This window comes from Arachis hypogaea, chromosome 15 (genome assembly GCF_003086295.3).
Source record: "Arachis hypogaea cultivar Tifrunner chromosome 15, arahy.Tifrunner.gnm2.J5K5, whole genome shotgun sequence".
NCBI classification, from domain to species: domain Eukaryota; kingdom Viridiplantae; phylum Streptophyta; class Magnoliopsida; order Fabales; family Fabaceae; genus Arachis; species Arachis hypogaea.
Window position 1 is genome coordinate 25985459 of NC_092050.1, and position 20837 is coordinate 26006295.

General features: G+C 35.5%; 1 pseudogene; it reads right to left on the reverse strand.

Moving 5' to 3' along the window:
- Positions 1–2367: 2367 nt before the first annotated feature.
- LOC112748152 (E3 ubiquitin-protein ligase RGLG2-like) lies at positions 2368–16522 on the reverse strand (annotated as a pseudogene).
- Between the last annotated feature and the right edge of the window lie 4315 nt (positions 16523–20837).

The following is a 20837-nucleotide window of genomic DNA, read 5'->3' on the forward strand; positions in this document are numbered from 1 at the left end:
TCTTATCTGTACCTTGTGTTTTAAGCTAGTACCTTCGTTAGTACGTTTTGCGCTTTTCAAATCCAAAATTTGAACTATATCCTTTATCGGGCTTCTAGATTATACTATTCTTTCTATATATATATATATATGTTATGTATGAGCTTAGAACTGTCGTAATCTCTGATTAACTTTCGCTTTACGATGCGAGGTAAAGCTTAGGCTAAATAGGGTGTTACATTTAGTGATATCAGAGCGGTTCGTCCTCGTGAGCCTGAGGAATGGACCGATTGTGCTTCATTGCATACTCTGATGCTATTAGGTTATCTGTTTGATATTGCATAGCATGCTTGTTTGTGAGTGCATGTTTGGGATAATTAAAGTACTAGGCTTTTGATATTGAGACTGATCACCTTGATATCGATTGTTTGGTGTAGACAGGAACCCTACATAGCCACTCGCGGGCGAGGTAGCGGTGGTGGCGTAAGGGCGGTGGTTTGTCCCACTTGCGTTGAGATGTGAGGTCTATGGCAAGAGTATCCCGCTCGCATCCCTTCGGATCAATAGAGCGTGCAGGCACTGCCGGTACCTGGACAGTGATCCGGGCACCAAAGTCATCTTTGTAGCCAAAGCCTACCCAAGCTAAGTATCACAGTTACACCAAAATATCTGACAAATAACAAGACATGCAAATTTACCAATAAAATTACCTAACTATCATAGTATAAATGCCTTTTCTTTTTAAACAAGGCATATGCCAAAACATTCAATAGCTAACAAAAGAGTAAATTAGTTCACCAACTACTACTACAGTCATAATCAAATACATTCAAAAGCAAAAACATACTATTCAAATATTTTCAACTCCCTGCTCAGCAGCACCATCTTCTTCCACCATAACCCCATTTTGGACTATCTTCCCTGGGTTCATTTGGGAAAAGTCCACCTCCGGGGCTAGAAATTTGGCCTGAAGAGAAGTCCTCTCAAATCCTTTAACAAAGGAATCCATAATTTCTCCCTGCTTGTTTTTCTCCATATCCTTCAATTGACCAGTAACCTCAATCACACAAGAACTCATAGCAGAAAGATCGGCCTCCTTTTTCTTCAAATCCTCCACTTCTTTTGCATAATTCTCTTTCATCAGCTTCAATTGTTTTTTAGTTTTGGATAGCTTAGTCTCCAGTTCCGAGATCTTAGCACTTTTAACCATCAGTTCTTCCTTTAAAGTCGGATCCTCCTTTTTCTCAGCAATTTTTCGATGCATCTCCTCTCGGCTGCGCCCCAAACTCGCCAGACGAAGCCCAACCACCTTCAACACATACGCAATAACAGATATATATACCCATATACATCAATTTATAACACACAAAACAAATGAAAAACACAAATACCTATAAATACTGGTCAATAGCAACGTCACCAACTTCGTCTGCCAGAGTTATATCAGCCGGCATTTGACAAACCTCGTCGGCGACGACCATATAAGGAAAGTTCCTGCCCTACAGCGACGAGCCATCACTTTGATCGGCAACATCATGTAACTTCCTTTGATTATCGTAAAACCTCTGCAACTATTCCACAGGCACCTCCATCCTATCATCCTCAGACTCATCCGACAAATCCACTACATCACCTTTTCTTTTCTTCAAAATCACCTTCGTCCTGCCTAGTTTAGGTTTAGGTTGGTTTACTGGTGCACGAAATTGTGATCATCAATGGCGTCAACAACTTGGTACGCACAATTGTAATCTCAACTCCTTGTCACAAATCCGCACACTACAAGAAAAAGGCGTATTTGTAACAAAAAAATTGTTACAAAACGTCAAAATTTTGAAACAAAAGTTTTTTGTAACAAAAAAGGGGCCATTGCAGTAAGTCCTGTTACAAAAAGTTTTTGAAACAAAAAATGGAACTGTTACAATTCAATACGATATTTTGTAACAATTTTTTCTAATACAAAAAACCAGAAGCCGTTACAAAAGTGGTAACAAATTTTGATCTTGAAGGTATTTTTCATGACAGTCTATTTTTTTCCTATCAAAAAATTTTGTTACAAAATGTAACATGATTTTGTAACATTTTTTTCTTTAGTTACAAAAGTAAATTAATTATTTTGTAACAACTTTTTTTTATTACAAATTACATGCATAATTTACTAAATTATTTTTTAAATTAACTAATATATTAACGATTTTAATAAGCAAGTTTACATGTATATAATATGCAAAAACATACATAAGTCAAACAAGATCCTTTTAGCTAAAATTGTTTTAAAACAAAATAACATTAGTGAGTACATTGATTAGTTCAACCAAAACATAAAAGTTCTAACATAGATTAGTGTTTCTATGCATCAAAATTTGTACTCAACCAAATCTAACCCTAAAATTGTACACAACCAAATCTAACCCTAAAATTGAATTTAAATAAAAAAATATTCAAAGAATTTTAGCTTAAACCAAACAAGTTTCTAATAAAGCTTAATTCTGGTGTGAATGATGCTCCTGCAGATGGGGCACGTCTCAAGATCTTGTCCACATTCGCAACATGTCTGTCATGCAAAAGATAAAAGGTGTCACATGCACTCTCCTTGGAACCTTATTAGAAATCAAAATAATTAGGCAACAAATTCAACATTTTATTCTTACCTGATGACCACATCCAAAGGCCAGATCTTTTGCATTGTTCAAACATATGGGGCAAAGCTGTACATAACCAACTTAATTCGTTAAATGTACATTGTCACAACTAGAATAATCAATGCATAAGATGAACGAATTCAAATTCATACTCTATCCTAGGCCCTACACCACATATCTACAATATGAACAATATGAACAATAAGAGTTGGAAAAGAAGCAACAAAACCAATCAGGTAACTGATGCTTTCTACACAAGTCATCTAATTTCTTAATTGAAGCATGGGAAGATCATGCCAAATGAAGGAAAAACTTAGGTCACTAAAAGCAAAAGAAACCCTAGTTTCTCGGAAAGACCTGATCATGGAACATGACACGAAAATTAATAGCAGAAACATTTTTTAGTTTTTACTAGATTGTCATAATTCGGAGTTGGGGCCGGATGAGTCGTGCCAGATAGGCTGCTGTCACTCGGATAAGTGGGAACACTTGGCTCAAAATTAGCAGCATGAGGTTTTGAAGTGCCAAAAGATGCTGACCCGTAAGGTTTTGAAGCACCAAGAGATGCTGAACCATGCATGGGTGGTGGAAGGGCAACTCTCTGTGGAGCATTGGCTTTCCGAGTGCTACACAAATTATAAGCAGAAATGAGTAGATGGAATCTATATTAAAACCAATAGAAACTGTATGGAACCAAAAAACTTACCCAAGTAGATTAAGCTCTATAGCTGCCTTATACTGAGAAGGAATTTCTATCAATGCTGCAAGAGCAAATGCGGCCTCTTTTCGTGAAGGAGGAACGTTCTTTGACATAATCTCTGTGAAATTCACAAACTAAAGAAGCAAAGAGAAAGCCAGAATATCAATATCCACTAACAAAAGTATCTAAGTTATTATTAATAAATAAATATGATGTACATTCTTTCTACGGACCTGAAAATTATCAAAGTCCCGAGCTGGAATATTGTCATCAAACTCTCTCATCATGTCCTAAGGTCTATCTCCAACGCCAACCAATATGATTGAAAGAGGATATTTACTGTGGCAAACCAGGCACATAAGAAAATGTATTTTATGTTTTGACGAAATAAAATATTCTAAGGCAAAAACTACCGCACAAAAACCTTGCCTCAACAATGGCATCTACAGTCTTCTGTTCCTGTGGACTTAGTCTCCCACCTTCAGTGTCAACACTTCTTGTAACCTGTATCAGATATTTTTGGAAGTGGGCATATAGATATAAGATTAAAAAAAAATTGTGTGTAAATCATACACATTGAACCTCAAAAGGCAGAACAAAATCCCACCTCAAGCACCTACTAAGCCTAGGCTTATGTTTGTATTAAAGCAATATGAGGAAGATGAGAAACTTCAAGGTGCATTGCAGTTGAGAGAGGGAACAAAAAGGAAGAAAGAAAGAACGGAAGGGAAACAAAAAATAATCGTGGAACTCGAGTCCTATGACTTGATATACTGGGTTTAGAATAGAATACCTGGCCATCTGCAATTATAACCAAAACATGGTACTAGCCTCCACTCTGCTCAACAATTGTCATGGCCATTTCAACAACTGGTGCAAACGAAGTGGGACCTAAAATAAATCCATAAGTGTGATTAGGCTCAGTACTACAATACCTAATATGATTCATCAGAGATCCCAGAAGATTAACAGAACATGAAGTAGAAATATAACCTGCAAGTCGAATATGAGGAACAATTTCCCTGTACCGACTCAACACTTCCTCAAACTCAGCACTCAGCGATGGGTTGGGGCCGTTCCACCGTCGAAGACGCAGGCCACCGGCGAGGAGAGGTGACCGCACGAGCAGAGCTTCGGCACGAGCAGAGCTTCGGCACGAACAGAGCACAGCCAGCAGAGGAGTCAACCAACAAGACGACGACAGAAATAGAGGTAGCAGATACAGAAGAGGCACGACGCGGAGGCAGAGAAGGCGGAACGCAGCGGAGCCAAGATGGCGAGGACGACACAGACGGAGGTGAGTAGTGGCGCAGAGGAAGCAGATTCGAGGAGCGACTGGAGGCGCTTGCGACGGAACAGACACTGAGGAGGACCACGACGCCGCCAGAGACGTTTCTCAGGGGCTATGCCGGTGACTCTTCCTCCGGCAGCAGCTCCATCTTCCCTCGCAGATAGGGTTTGTAGATGGCGCGATGAGAGTTGAGAGTGACTGAGTGAGGCTTAGAGTGAGTTGGGGGAAACTTAGGGTTTTTTTACAATTTTACATTCACTATCAGCCCTTGGATTTTTACAGATCTCCTTTAGTTTTTTAAATTTCACAAATTAGTTTTAAGTTACTTTAAAATTCTGATTATTAAAAATTATATACTAATTTTCTAAAGGCATATAAATTAATATTTACATCATTTAAAAATTAATGAATATGTAAAAAATAATATATAAAATATATTTTAAAAGAATTATATGAACAATTTTTTTAATTTCTGAAATAAAATAAAATTATTTTAAAAAATTATATAGACAATTTTTTTAATTCTTAAAGTTTTTAACATTTTGAAATAAAAATTATAAATTACATATTTTGTGACACAAAAAAAAACTTGTTACAAATAATGTTAAATTTTATGAAAAATTAATTTTTTGTTACAAAATAATTTGAGTTTTTTAGACAAAAAGATATTTTGTTACAAAACATTTGGAGTTTTTGAAACAAAAAACTATTTTGTTACAAAATACTACGAATTTTTGCAACAACTTTACTTTTTGTTACAAAATATTATAATATTTTGTAACAATACACCAGCGCGTTACAAATACTACCATAATTTGTAACAAAATAAAATAGATTGTTACAAAATATCTGGATGTTTTGTAACAACTTGTAATGTTGTTATAAAACATGGTTTTTTTGTAACAATCAGCAATTATTATTACAAAAAAATACTTTTTTGTAACAATTTTAAATTTAATACAAAATTTTTGTTACAAATGTTCCATTTTCTTGTAGTGGCACAACTAACCAGCAAGTGCACTAGGTCGTCCAAGTAATAAACCTTACGTGAGTAAGGGTCGATCTCACGGAGATTGTTGGCTTGAAGCAAACTATGGTCATCTTGTAAATCTCAGTCAGGTGGATTCAAATGGTTATGGAGAATTGATAATTAAAATATAAATAAAACATAAAATAAAGATAGAGATACTTATGTAATTCATTGGTGAGAATTTCAGATAAGCGTATGAAGATGCTTTGTTCCTTCTGAACCTCTGCTTTCCTATTGCCTTCTTCCAATCATTCGTACTCCTTTTCATGGCAAGCTATATGTTGGGTTTCACCGTTGTCAATGGCTACCTCCCGTCCTCTCAATGAAAATGGTCCAAATGCGCTGTCACCGCACGGCTAATCATCTGTCGGTTCTCGATCATGTTGGAATAGGATCCATTGATCCTTTTGCGTCTGTCATTACGCCCAACACTCGCGAGTTTGAAGCTCGTCACTGTCATCCCTTCCCAGATCCTACTCGGAATACCACAGACAAGGTTTAGACTTTCTGGATCTTAGGAATGACCGCCAATAATTCTAGCCTATACCACGAAGGTTTTAATCTTAGATTAGAAACCCAAGAGATATACATTCAAGCTTGTTTTCATGTAGAACGGAAGTGGTTATCAGGCACGCGTTTATAGGTGAGAATGGTGATGAGTGTCACATAATCATCACATTCATCATGTTCTTGAGTGCGAATGAATATCTTGGAGAAGAAATAGATTTGAATTGAATAGAAAAACAATAGTACTTTGCATTAATTCATGAGTAACAGCAGAGCTCCACACCTTAATCTATGGTGTGTAGAAACTCCACCGTTGAAAATACATAAGAACAAAAGGTTTAGGCATGGCCAAATGGCCAGCCTCCAAAACGTGAACATACAAGTTCCAAGATGAAAAGTATAATGGTGATCATTGGCTTCGGCCCCAGAGAGGGAACCAGAAGATCTAAGACGATCCGAAGATGAAAATACAATAGCAAAAGGTCCTATTTATAGAGAACTAGTAGCCTAGGATTTACAGAAATAAGTAATTAATGCAGAAATCTTCTTCCGGGCTCACTTGGTGTGTGCTTGGGCTAAGCATTGAAGCTTTCACGTGTAGAGACTTTTCTTGGAGTTAAACGCCAGCTTTTGTGCCAGTTTGGGTGTTTAACTCCAGCTTTTATGCCAGTTCTGGCGTTTTGACGCCAGAATTTTTATGCTGACTTGGAACGCCAGTTTGGGCCATCAAATCTCGAACAAAGTATAAACTATTAAATATTGCTGAAAAGCCCAGGATGTCTACTTTCCAACACAATTGAGAGCGCGCCAATTGGGCTTCTGTAGCTCTAGAAAATCCACTTTGAGTGCAGGGAGGTCAGAATCCAACAGCATCTGCAGTCCTTTTTCAGCCTCTGAATCAGAGTTTTGCTCAGGTCCCTCAATTTCACCCAGAAAATACCTGAAATCACAGAAAAACACACAAACTCATATTAAAGTCTAGAAATGTGATTTATATTTAAAAAATAATAAAAACATAATAAAAACTAACTAAAATATACTAAAAATAATGCCAAAAAGCGTATAAATTATCCGCTCATCACAACACCAAACTTAAATTGTTGCTTATCCCCAAGCAACTGAAAATCAAATAGGATAAAAAGAAGAGAATATACTATAAATTCCAAAATATCAATGAAACTTAGCTCCAATTAGATGAGCGGGACTAGTAGCTTTTTGCCTCTGAACAGTTTTGGCATCTCACTTTATCCTTTGAAGTTCAGAATGATTGGCATCTATAGGAACTCATAATTCAGATAGTGTTATTGATTCTCTTAGTTCAGTATGTTGATTCTTGAACAAAGTTATTTTATGAGTCTTGGCCGTGACCCTAAGCATTTTGTTTTCCAGTATTACCACCGGATACATAAATGCCACAGACACATAACTGGGTGAACCTTTTCAGATTGTGACTCAGCTTTGCTAGAGTCCCCAATTAGAGGTGTCCAGAGCTCTTAAGCACACTCTTTTTGCTTTGGACCACGACTTTAACTGCTCAGTCTCAAACTTTTCACTTGACACCTTCACGCCATAAGCACATGGTTAGGGACAGCTTGGTTTAGCCGCTTAGGCCATGATTTTATTCCTGTGGGCCCTCCTATCCACTGATGCTCAAAGCCTTGGATCCTTTTTATTTTACCCTTGCCTTTTGGTTTAAAGGGCTATTGGCTTTTTCTGCTTGCTTTTTTCTTTTTCTTTCTTTTTCTTTTCTTCTCTTTTTTTTTCGCATATATTTTTTTCTGCAAGCTTTTCACTGCTTTTTCTTGCTTCAAGAATCAATTTTATGATTTTTCAGATTATCAAATAACATTTCTCCTTTTTCATCATTCTTTCAAGAGCCAACAATTTTAACATTCATGAACAACAAATTCAAAAGACATATGCACTGTTCAAGCGTTCATTTAGAAAACAAAAAGTATTGTCACCACATCAAAATAATTAAACTAATTTCAAGGATGAATTCGAAATCATGTCCTTCTTGTTCTTTTGTAATTAAAACATTTTTCTTTTAAGAAAGGTGATGGATTCATAGGACATTCATAACTTTAAGACATAGACACTAAGACACTAATGATCATGTAATAAAAACACAAACATAGATAAACCTAAAGCATAATTTTCGAAAAACAGAAAAATAAAGAACAAGGAAATTAAAGAACGGGTCCACCTTAGTGATGGCGGCTTGTTCTTCCTCTTGAAGATCTTATGGAGTGCTTGAGCTCCTCAATATCTCTTCCTTGCCTTTGTTGCTCCTCTCTCATGGCTCTTTGGTCTTCTCTAATTTCATGGAGGAGGATAGAATGCTCTTGGTGCTCCACCCTTAGTTGTCCCATATTGGAACTTAATTCTCCTAGGGAGGTGTTGATTTGCTCCCAATAATTTTGTGGAGGAAGATGCATCCCTTGAAGCATCTCAGAAATCTCATGATGAGAAATTTTCTAATGCTCTTGTCCATGAGTGGGATCTCTTGTTTGCTCCATCCTTTTCTTAGTGATGGGCTTGTCCTCATTAATGAGGATGTCTTCCTCTATGTCAATTTCAGCTGAATTGCAAAGGTGACAAATAAGATGAGGGAAGGCTAACCTTGCCAAAGTAGAGGACTTGTCTGCCACCTTGTAAAGTTCTAGGGATATAACCTCATGAACTTCTACTTCCTCTCCAATCATAATGCTATGGATCATGATGGCTCGGTCTATAGTAACTTTAGACGATTGCTAGTGAGAATGATTGAGCATTGGATGAACTCCAACCATCTCCTAGCAACAGGCTTGAGGTCATGCCTTCTTAGTTGAACCGGCTTTCCTCTTGAATCTCTCTTCCATTGAGCGCCCTCTTCACAAATGTCTATGAGGACTTGGTCCAACCTTTGATCAAAGTTGACCCTTCTAGTGTAGGGATGTGCATCTCCTTGCATCATGGACAAGTTGAATGCCAACCTTACATTTTCTAGACTGAAATTTAAGCATTTCTCCCGAACCATTGTAAGCCAATTCTTAGGGTCCGGGTTCACACTTTGATCATGGTTCTTGGTGATCCATGCATTGGCATAGAACTCTTGAACCATTAAGATCCCGACTTGTTGAATGGGGTTGGTGAGAATTTCCCAACCTCTTCTTCGAATCTCATATCGGATCTCCGGATATTCACCCTTTTTGAGCTTGAAAGGGACCTCGGGTATCACCTTTTTCTTGGCCACAACATCATAGAAGTGGTCTTGATGCACCCTTGAGATGAATTTCTCCATCTCTCATGACTCAGAGGTGGAAGCTTTTGCCTTCCCTTTCCTCTTTCTAGAGGTTTTTCCGGGCTTTAGTGCCATAAATGGTTATGGAAAAACAAAAAGCAATGCTTTTACCACACCAAACTTAGAAGGTTTGCTCGCCCTCGAGCAAAAGAAAAAAGAAAATAGTAGAAGAAGAAAATGGAGGAGATGGAGGAGATTTTGTGGTTCGGTCAAGGGGGAGAAGTAGTGGTAATGATGTGTGAAATGAAGGAGTGAAGATGGGTTTATATAGGAGTGGAGAGAGGGGTAGGGTTCGGCCATGTATGGGTGGGTTTGGGAGGGAAAGTGGTTTGAATTTGAATGGTGATGTAGGTGGGGTTTTATGATGGATGGATGTGGATTGGTGAAGAGATTATGAAGAAGAGGGTAGGATTTAATAGGTGAGGGGTTTTTGGGGAAAAGGTATTGAGGTGATTGGTGAAGGGTATTTGGGGAAGGGTGTAATGGGAAGGTGGGGATCCTGTGGGGTCCACAGATCCTGAGGTGTCAAAGATTTCTCATCCCTGCACCATATTAGCGTTTAACGCCAGCTCTGTGCCCATTTCTGGCGTTAAACGCCAGTCTGGTGCCCATTCTAGCGTTAAACGCCCAGAATGGTGCCAGACTGGGCGTTTAACACCCATTCTGCTACCTTTACTGGCGTTTAAACGCCAGCAAGTTTCTCCTCCAGGTTGTGTTATTTTTAATACTGTTTTTCATTCTGTTTTTGCTTTTTCAGTTATTTTTGTGACTTCACATGATCATCAACCTACAGAAACATAAAATAACGGTGGAAAATAAATAGATATGATTAAATTGGGTTGCCTCCCAACAAGCGCTTCTTTAATGTCAATAGCTTGACAGTGGGCTCTCATGGAACCTCACAGATACTCAGAGCATGATGATGGCCTTCTAACACCAAACTTAGAGTTTGAATGTGGGGGCTATATTTGACTCTGCACTGAGAGAAGCATTTCATGCTTCCTCTCCGTGGTTACAAAGGGATATCCTTGAGCTTTAAACACAAGGGAGTCCTCATTCACTTGAAGGACCAATTCTCCTCTGTCAACGTCAATCACAGCTTTTGCTGTGGCTAGGAAGGGTCTACCAAGGATGATGGATTCATCCATACACTTCCCAGTGTCTAGGATTATGAAATCAACAGGGATGTAGTGGTCTTCAATATTTACCAAGACATCCTCTACAAGTCCATAAGCATGTTTCCTTGAATTGTCTGCCATCTCTAGTGAGATTCTTGCAGCTTGTACCTCAAGGATCCCTAGATTCTCCATTACAGAGAGAGGCATGAGGTTTATGCTTGACCCTAGGTCACATAGAGCCTTCTCAAAGGTCATGGTGCCTATGGTACAAGGTATTGAGAACTTTCCAGGATCCTGTCTCTTCTGAGGTAATCTATATGTCGAGTCAAGTCATCCAGTTATTTGGTGAGCAAGGGAGGTTCATCCTCCCAAGTCTCATTACCAAATAACTTGGCATTCAGCTTCTTGATTGCTCCAAGGTACTTAGCAACTTGCTCTTTAGTAACATCTTCATCCTCTTCAGAGGAAGAATACTCATCAGAGCTCATGAATGGCAGAAGTAAATTCAATGGAATTTCTATGGTCTCTGTATGAGCCTCAGATTCCCATGGTTCCTCATTAGGAAACTCCTTGGAGGCCAGTGAACGTCCATTGAGGTCTTCCTCAGTGAAAATCACTGCCTCTTCCTCCTCTCCAAGTTCGGTCGAGTGGGTAATGTTGATGGCCTTACACTCTCTTTTTGGATTCTCTTCTGTATTGCTTGGGAGAGTACTAGGAGGGAGTTCAGTAATTTTCTTACTCAGCTGACTCACTTGTGCCTCTAAATTTCTAATGGAGGATCTTGTTTCAGTCATGAAACTTTGAGTGGTTTTAATTAGATCAGAGACTATGGTTACTAAGTCAAAATGACTCTGCTTAGAATTCTTTGTCTGTTGCTGAGAAGATGATGGAAAAGGCTTGCTATTGTTAAACCTATTTCTTCCATCATTACTGTTGTTGAAGCCTTGTTGAGGCCTCTGTTGGTCCTTCCATGAGAGATTTGGGTGATTTCTCTATGAAGAATTATAGGTGTTTCCATAGGGTTCTTCCATGTAATTCACCTCTTCCATTGCTGGGTTCTCAGGATCATAAGCTTCTTCTTCAGATGAAGCTTCTTTGGTACTGCCTTTTGCTGCTTGCATTCCAGACAGACTCTGAGAAATCATATTGACTTGCTGAGTCAATATTTTATTTTGAGCCAATATGGCATTCAGAGTGTCAATCTCAAGAACTCCTTTCTTCTTATTTGTCTCATTATTCACAGGATTCCATTCAGAAGTGTACATGAATTGGTTATTTGCAACCATTTCAATGAGTTCCTGAGCTTTTGCAGGCGTCTTCTTCAGATGAAGAGATCCTCCAGCAGAGCTGTTCAATGACATCTTGGACAGTTCAGACAGACCATCATAGAAGATACCTATGATGCTCCACTCTGAAAGCATGTCAGAAGGACACCTTCTAATCAATTGCTTGTATCTTTTCCAAGCTTCATAGAGTGATTCACCTTCCTTCTGTCTGAAGGTTTGGACTTTCACTCTAAACTTACTCAATTTTTGAGGTGGAAAGAACTTTGCCAATAAGGCATTGACTAGCTTTTCCCAAGAGTTCAGGCTTTCTTTAGGTTGTGAATCCAACCATGTCCTAGCTCTGTCTCTTACAGCAAAGGGGAAAAGCATAAGTCTGTAGACCTCAGGGTCAACCCCATTGGTCTTGACAGTGTCACAGATTTGCAAGAATTCAGCTAAGAACTGATGGGGATCTTCCAATGGAAGTCCATGAAACTTGCAATTCTGTTGCATTAGAGAAACTAATTGAGGCTTCAGCTCAAAGTTGTTTGCTCCAATGGCAGGAATTGAGATGCTTCTCCCATAGAAGTAGGGAGTAGGTGCAGTAAAGTCACCAAGCACCTTCCTTGCATTGTTGGCATTATTGTTATTTTCGGCTGCCATGGCTTCTTCTTGTTTGACAAGCTCTGTTAGGTCCTCTACAGAGAGTTGTACTTTAGCTTCTCTTATCGTTCTCTTCAAGGTCCTTTCAGGTTCAGGATCAGCCTCAACAAGAATGTCTTTGTCCTTACTCCTGCTCATATGAAAGAGAGAGGAGAAGAAAGTATGGAATCCTCTATGTTACAGTATAGAGATTCCTTCAGATGTCAGAGGAAATGAAGAATAGAAGGAGGAGGTAGAGAGGAGAGAATTCGAACATATAGAGAGAGAGTCCAAATTGCTGATAGTGGAGGAGTGTTAGTCCTTAAATAGAAGGATGTGAGAAGAGGGGAAGAATTTTCGAAAACAAATTAAAAAGATTTTGAAATAATTAAAAGAAATTTTGAAAAATTGATTGATGATTTTCGAAAATTAGAATTGAAAAAGTAGTTAAGTGATTTTTGAAAAAGATTTTGAAATTAGAAATCAAAAAGATATGATTGAAAATTATTTTGAAAAAGATGTGATTGAGAATATATGATTGAGAAGATATGATTGAGAATCAAATTAAAAAAAGAAAGTTTTAAAATTAAAGTTGATTACTTGACTAACAAGAAATTAAAAGATATGACTCTAGAATTTAAAATTTGATCCTTTCTTAATAGGCAAGTAACAACTTGAAAATTTTGAATTAAATCATTAATTGTAGCAAGGATTTTTGAAAATAGTAAAAAAAAATAGAAAATGAAAAAAAATTGATTTTGAAAAGATATGATTGAAAAGATATGATTTGAAAAAGATTTGATTTTGAAAAATTATGAAAATTTGAAAGAGATTTGAATTAAAAACAAAATCTTACCTCTTGTGCCATCCTAGCGTTAAACGCCCAGAATGGTATCCATTCTGGCGTTTAACGCCCAAAATACTACCCTTTTGGGCATTTAATGCCCAGCCAGGTACCCTGGCTGGTGTTTAAACGCCAGTTTTCCTTCTTCACTGGGCGTTTTGAACGCCCAGCTTTTTCTGTGTAATTCCTCTACTGCATGTTCTGAATCTTCAATTCTCTGTATTATTGACTTGAGAAGACATAATTTTGAAATTTTTTTTTTTGAATTTTTAATGATGAGAAACAATCAAAATGCAACTAATCATGGAAAACTAAGATCAAACAAACAAAGCATGCAGGACACCAAACTTAAAAATTTTCATATTAGAGACACTAACAAATTGAGAATGCATATGAAAAACAACAAAACACACAAGACAAGAGAATTTAAAGATCAGAGCAAGGAAGTCATCAAGAATAACTTGAAGATCAATGAAGAACATAATGCATGTAATTTTCAAAAATGAGAAGAATGAAATTGACACCAAACTTAAAATTAGACACTGGATTCAAACAAAAAACACAAAATATTTTTGGTTTTAAGATTTTATAAATTTTTTGTGATTTTTCGAAAATTATATGGGAAAGAATTTCAAAAATTTTTAATAAAAATTCTAGGAATCATGCAATGTTAGTCTAAAACTCCGGTCCAGGAATTAGACATGGTTTACTAGCCAGCCAAGCTTTCAGGGAAAGCTTCGGTCAAAACACTAGACATGGCCAATGGCCAGCCAAGCTTTAGCAGATCATTACTTTCAATAGCAAAATTGACAGAAATCAACAAGCTCTTATGATGATAAATTGAAACCTCGGTCCAAAAGTTTAGACATGGTTTCACAACCAGCCAGACTTCAACAAATCATCATGAAACTCTAGAATTTATTCTTAAAAAACTCTAAAGAACAGAATAGAAATATTATTTTTTTTTCTTTTTTTTCGAAAAATAAAAAGTAAAAAGCTTAAACATAAAATAAAATTACCTAATCTGAGCAACAAGATGAACCGTCAGTTGTCCAAACTCGAACAATCCCCAGCAACGGCGCCAAAAACTTGGTGCACGAAATAGTGATCATCAATGGCGTCAATAACTTGGTACGCACAATTGTAATCTCAACTCCTTGTCACAACTCCGCACAACTAACCAGCAAGTGCACTGGGTCGTTCAAGTAATAAACCTTACGTAAGTAAAGGTCGACCCCATGGAGATTGTCTGCTTGAAGCAAGCTATGGTCATCTTGTAAATCTCAGTCAGGTGGATTCAAATGGTTATGGAGAATTGATAATTAAAATATAAATAAAACATAAAATAAAGATAGAGATACTTATGTAATTCATTGGTGAGAATTTCAGATAAGTGTATGAAGATGCTTTGTTCCTTCTGAACCTCTACTTTCCTATTGCCTTCTTCCAATCATTCATACTCCTTTCCATGGCAAGCTGTATGTTGGATTTCACCGTTGTCAATGGCTACCTCCCGTCCTCTCAGTGAAAATGGTCCAAATGCGCTATCACCGCACGGCTAATCATCTGTCGGTTCTCGATCATGTTGGAATAGGATCCATTGATCTTTTTGCGTCTGTCACTACGTCTAACATTCGCGAGTTTGAAGCTCGTCACAGTCATCCCTTCCCAGATCCTACTCGGAATACCACAGACAAGGTTTAGACTTTCCGAATCTCAGGAATGACTGCCAATAATTCTAGCCTATACCACGAAGGTTCTAATCTTAGATTAGAAACCCAAGAGATATACATTCAAGCTTGTTTGCATGTAGAACGGAAGTGGTTGTCAGGCACGCGTTCATAGGTGAGAATGGTGATGAGTGTCACATAATCATCACAATCATCATGTTCTTGAGTGCAAATGAATATCTTGGAGAAGAAATAGACTTGATTTGAATAGAAAAACAATAGTACTTTGCATTAATTCATGAGGAACAGCAGAGCTCCACACCTTAATCTATAGTGTGTAGAACTCCACCGTTGAAAATACATAAGAACAAAAGGTTTAGGCATGGCCGAATGGCCAGCCTCTAAAACGTGAACATACAAGTTCCAAGATGAAAAGTATAATGGTGATCATTGGCTTTGGCCCCAGAGAGGGAACCAGAAGAACCAAGACGATCCGAAGATGAAAATACAATAGCAAAAGGTCCTATTTATAGAGAACTAGTAGCCTAGGGTTTACAGAAATAAGTAATTAATGCAGAAATCTTCTTCCGGGCCCACTTGGTGTGTGCTTGGGCTGAGCATTGAAGCTTTCACATGTAGAGACTTTTCTTGGAGTTAAACGCTAGCTTTTGTGCCAGTTTGGGCGTTTAACTCCAGCTTTTATGCCAGTTCTGGCGTTTTGATGCCAGAATTTTTATACTGACTTGGAACGCCGATTTGGACCATCAAATCTCGGGTAAAGTATGGACTATTATATATTGCTGGAAATCCCAGGATGTCTACTTTCCAAAGCAATTGAGAGCGCGCCAATTGGGCTTCTGTAGCTCCAGAAAATCCACTTCGAGTGCAGGGAGGTCAGAATCCAACAGCATCTGCAGTCCTTTTTCAGCCTCTGAATCAGATTTTTGCTCAAGTCCCTCAATTTCAGCCAGAAAATACCTAAAATCACAGAAAAACACATAAACTCATAGTAAAGTCCAGAAATATATTTTTTATTTAAAAACTATAAAAACATAATAAAAACTAACTAAAATATACTAAAAACAATGTCAAAAAGCGTATAAATTATCCGCTCATCATTTACCTCTCCAACACCAACTACTTTCTCGATCTTAGAAGTCGAACCCTCCTTATTCAGATTCTTACTCTTTACCCGGGCTCTAAGGTTGGCCGCGGACACACCGGGATGCTTTCCACCTGAAAACAAACAAAACCGAACAATTAGAGCCATACTTCAAATCTTATTCACACAATAGTATTAACAAAGCTCACCTAAATAATCTACCACAGCCTGCCTATTCTCCTCCATTGCAGCAAATCAAACACCGACAACAACTCCTTCCGATCAATAACTTCTACCAAATATTCAATGATACATTCATCCCTTGAGCTAATGATTTCTGGCCCCAGAATATTTTGAGGCTCCGAACACCACCAAAGCAGGAATTTCTTCCCTAAGTGCTCATCAACGTAAAACGGGAACTCCCCCTCAGCACTAGTCACCTTCACAGACATCTTCTTAAATTTCTTAAAGGACGATTTATACAACTTAAAAATAGCAAACCTCAGGGAACTATTCAAGTTCACCCACCCCCTCCCTTTTAGACACATTTTGCCTGGAATAAAGAAAAGAACAACTCCACAGAATGAATCTCCTCCAAAAATTCCATCAGAATTTCTAACCCACACAGAAACGCCCATCTATTAGGATGGAGTTGGGAGGGAGCACAGTTCAATTGCTTCAAGACCTGACACTCAAACTCACTAAATGGCAGCTTCATCTTCAATTCCTCCAACACACAGCTATACATATAGAAAAACTCAAAACCCTCCCCCTATGAAAAATACGATCACTAGAAATACAAGGAAGTAGCTCAAATCGAACACTAGAACCACCCCTCACAACTTTACTCTTGTCTATCTCCTTCACAGATTTTTTATCCAAGAACAGTGAACATCATTTTCTAACATCATTGCTCACCCAGTCATATGACCAATCAACTTTATCTTTCTTCTCTTTCTCAAAACCCATTTGGAAAAAAGAAAACGAAGAAAAAGAACAGAAGTTACAGAGATAAAGAGAGAAATAGCATACCTCTTTTGCTCATTTTTACTCAAATGCAATTGATAAACAAATACACTTTGAACAAAACACAAAACCCCTTGGATTCCAAAAAACCTTTAACTTCCCACTACAAAACGGTTCTCAATTCCACCAAACAATCAAATCAGTCATATCAAAAGCCATCATGCGTATAGGGAACACACACGTTCATTAATGAACATTCAAAATTTTTTCTCTCTCTTACTAACATGTATTTAATATTTCAAATGAAGAATCTTGAACTGGGGGCTACAGGGCCAATGCAACCGCCAACCTATAAGATCACTCAGTAGCCGACTTATGATCCATTAAAAGCTCAACCTGCTTCATTAAACATGTTCCCAGGCTTAGCTTGGGGGTTATGATCCGACCGTTACACATCCGACCTCATAATTCGGCATTATTACAAATAAATCGGCTCCCTACGACTATAACTCGGCGACATGCGTTATGATCAAACTCAACGGACTGCATTTTGGAATAAAAACGTCCAATCATGCACTAAACTCTAATAACTACTCTTCAATGCAGATGATCAACAGCAGCATAACCGACCTATTCTACTCTACCTATAAAGGTATGGTATCTCATCCTTAAAGGTCGAATTGAATTCAAAATACTAACTTAAGCATCGGAGTGCCTTTTGCAAGTACACTCCCCCATTCCCACTCGCTCTCTCCACAAGCGTGTTACAAGCTCGGACTCTCAAAACTCACAAGTTCGGTGCTGAAAGCTATAACTCGGCACACTCATCAAGGACCGAGCTCTCTTAAAGGATCCATACAAGAATAGATACTTTGTTAATTCTTTTTTGAATTTTTAATCATTTTTACGTTGGTTAACATTTTTTTCACTTATTATTAGATTGACATATAACATTAAAAATGTAGCAAGATAAGAATATTTGTTAATTAATTTTTTAAATAATTTGATAACTCAATAAATATCTAAACTCTGTGTTATATAATTTTCAATGTTTCAATTTTCATGATTACTTCTTTCTCTTTTTTCTTCTGCTTCATGGTCAATTTAAGGTTTAATTTATTATTTTTTCCATAAATCTTCTATTTTTTAAACTATTTTATTTTATTAAGTTTTTTTAATTTATTTGATTGTATTTTTTTTTACTTTAAAAATTTTAGGGTCAAAATATATTCTGTTTAAACAATTATAATCATATGATAAAAAAGCAGTTCAAAAGAATAAATTTGTATTTAGACAATTTATTGAATATAATTGAAATAAATCTATTAAAATACAATAAACAAAATTATTAATTTAATATTTATTGGTAGATAACTACAAAAAAAATATTGCATAAATAACAAAAAATGAATTGATAATATATAGGTCAATTTAGGTAATCAAAATAAAGTAAAATAAATAATAAAAAAATATACAATTCTACCTCTTGTTTAGTGGTACAAAAATAATATATAATAATATAATAAAAAAGAATCATTATCATCAACCTATTAAATTTGACTAATATCAAGTGAGGATTAAGACACAAACCAAAACGATGAATTCAGAAGTTTTTTTGTCTCTTTTTATATAGTGTTTCACTATGAATAGTATTTAAATGACAACAAAATAGTAAAAAAATTCGCATTAGTTATGAAAATAATGTCATCTTTATAGTACGATCACATTATTTTAAAACATGCAAAATAAAAGAATAAAGTATAGTTTAATGAATGTGCACAATAAAACAAAGATAAAATTTATATATTAACAGTCAAATATGAAAAGTAATGACAACCTTCTATTCCAAAGTACTATATGAAATTGTAACTTAAATTTATAATTGAGTTAATAGTCAAATTAGTCCCTCAAAGATAAGACATTTTTTAAATTCATCCCTAAAATTTTTTTTCAATCAAACTGGTCCTTCAAAGATTGCGAATTGATCATATTTGTCCTTCAGTCACTCCATTAACAATTTTCTTCAAAGATTGATGTTGTAAAATATTAATTGATACATATATAATACTTGATATGTCTAATTGGATATTGACTAAATATGTTTATGAAAATTTATTAATTTAGTTATTTTTCTCAATTACAAAAATCCAATTCCTAATATGACCTAATGACTAAATTGATAGATTTTTGTAAATATATTTAGTCAACGTCTAATTGAACATGTTATGTGTCATATATGCTATCAGTTAATATTTTATATCATCAATCGTTGACGAAAATTGTGAGTGGAGTAAATAAATGACAAATATGATTAATTCGTAATTTTTTAAGGATCAATTTGATTGAAAAAATCTTTTAGGGACGAATTTGAAGAATGTCTTAGTTTTTAGAGACTAATTTGACTATTAGTCCATTTATAATAAGTGAACTACCAATCCAGCCCTGTCCATTTTTCAGAATGACAACGTAATTTCTCAAGAAAAAAATGATATACTTTGGTCCCTATCCTTTATTTCGTGACACAATGCGGTTCTTGTGACTGTTTCTCCGTCAACTTTGAACGAAAAATACTGACGTATCAAGTTCAAAAATGGACAGGGATCTATTTGTCTATACATTTAAATTGGTTATGGGTTTATTTGTTCTTATTTTTTAAATAAATCTTTTTCAAATTATTTTTTATTTATTATATTAATATTTCTTTTTTAATAAATTATTAAAAATAATATAATAAGTACAAACTAATTAATAAATTATTCAAATTTAAAAATATCATTTATTATGAAACTAAATAAATAACTCTCAAATCTAATTTTTAAATATATAAATAATAAATAATAAATATTAAAATATGGTTAATATATTAATAATAACCCTATGATATTAGGATTATTAATTTAATGCAAAGATAAATGGAATTATTAATTTAGTTTAAAGAAATAAAAAATTAAATTTATTATTACACAAAAAAATTTTACTATATATCAAATAATGTGTTCATTAGTTTTTATTTTATTGTGAAAATTATCTAGATCATAATACTTGATTTTGAGTAAAATATATGTACATTTTAATTGAATTTTAATATACATAAAATTTTAATCAATCCACATTATTCTTACATTAATAAATCTCTATCGATCTGTAGTCTTATGACAATATATATGTATTATTAATAGATTAGTAATATTATTGATGCTTTGAGTTTGTTGAGTCTATAAATGGTCTCCATAATATATTTTTTTAACCGTATTAATATAATGAATATTAATATAATGAATAAACAAATAATTTTAAAAAGATATCGTTTAAAAAATAAGGACAAATAAATTCCTAACCAATTTAAATTTAGACATAATTAGGTTTCTGTCCATTTTTGAACCCGACACGTTAGTATTTTTCGTTCAGAGTTGATGGACGGCGTTGTGTCACGAAATAAAGGATAGGAACCGAAGTGAATCATTTTTTTTTGAGGGATCACATTGTTATTTTGAGAAATAGACAAAGATCGGGTTGGTAGTTCACTCATTTATAATTATTAGTTAAAAGCTTATAATAATGTACTATTTTTTATTATATTAGTTAAAATAATTTTATTTTGATATTATTTTTTAGGATTAATATCAAATTTTGATAATTTGAATAAAAATTTTGAATGCTTTATGTCTTAATTTTTTTAATAGAATAATAAGACGACTTAACACGCATAACAAAAAATATTATTTTTATACTTTTAGATATTCAAAAGACATTAAATTAAATAAACTTATATAATGTTTATAAATAATTACTTTATAAATA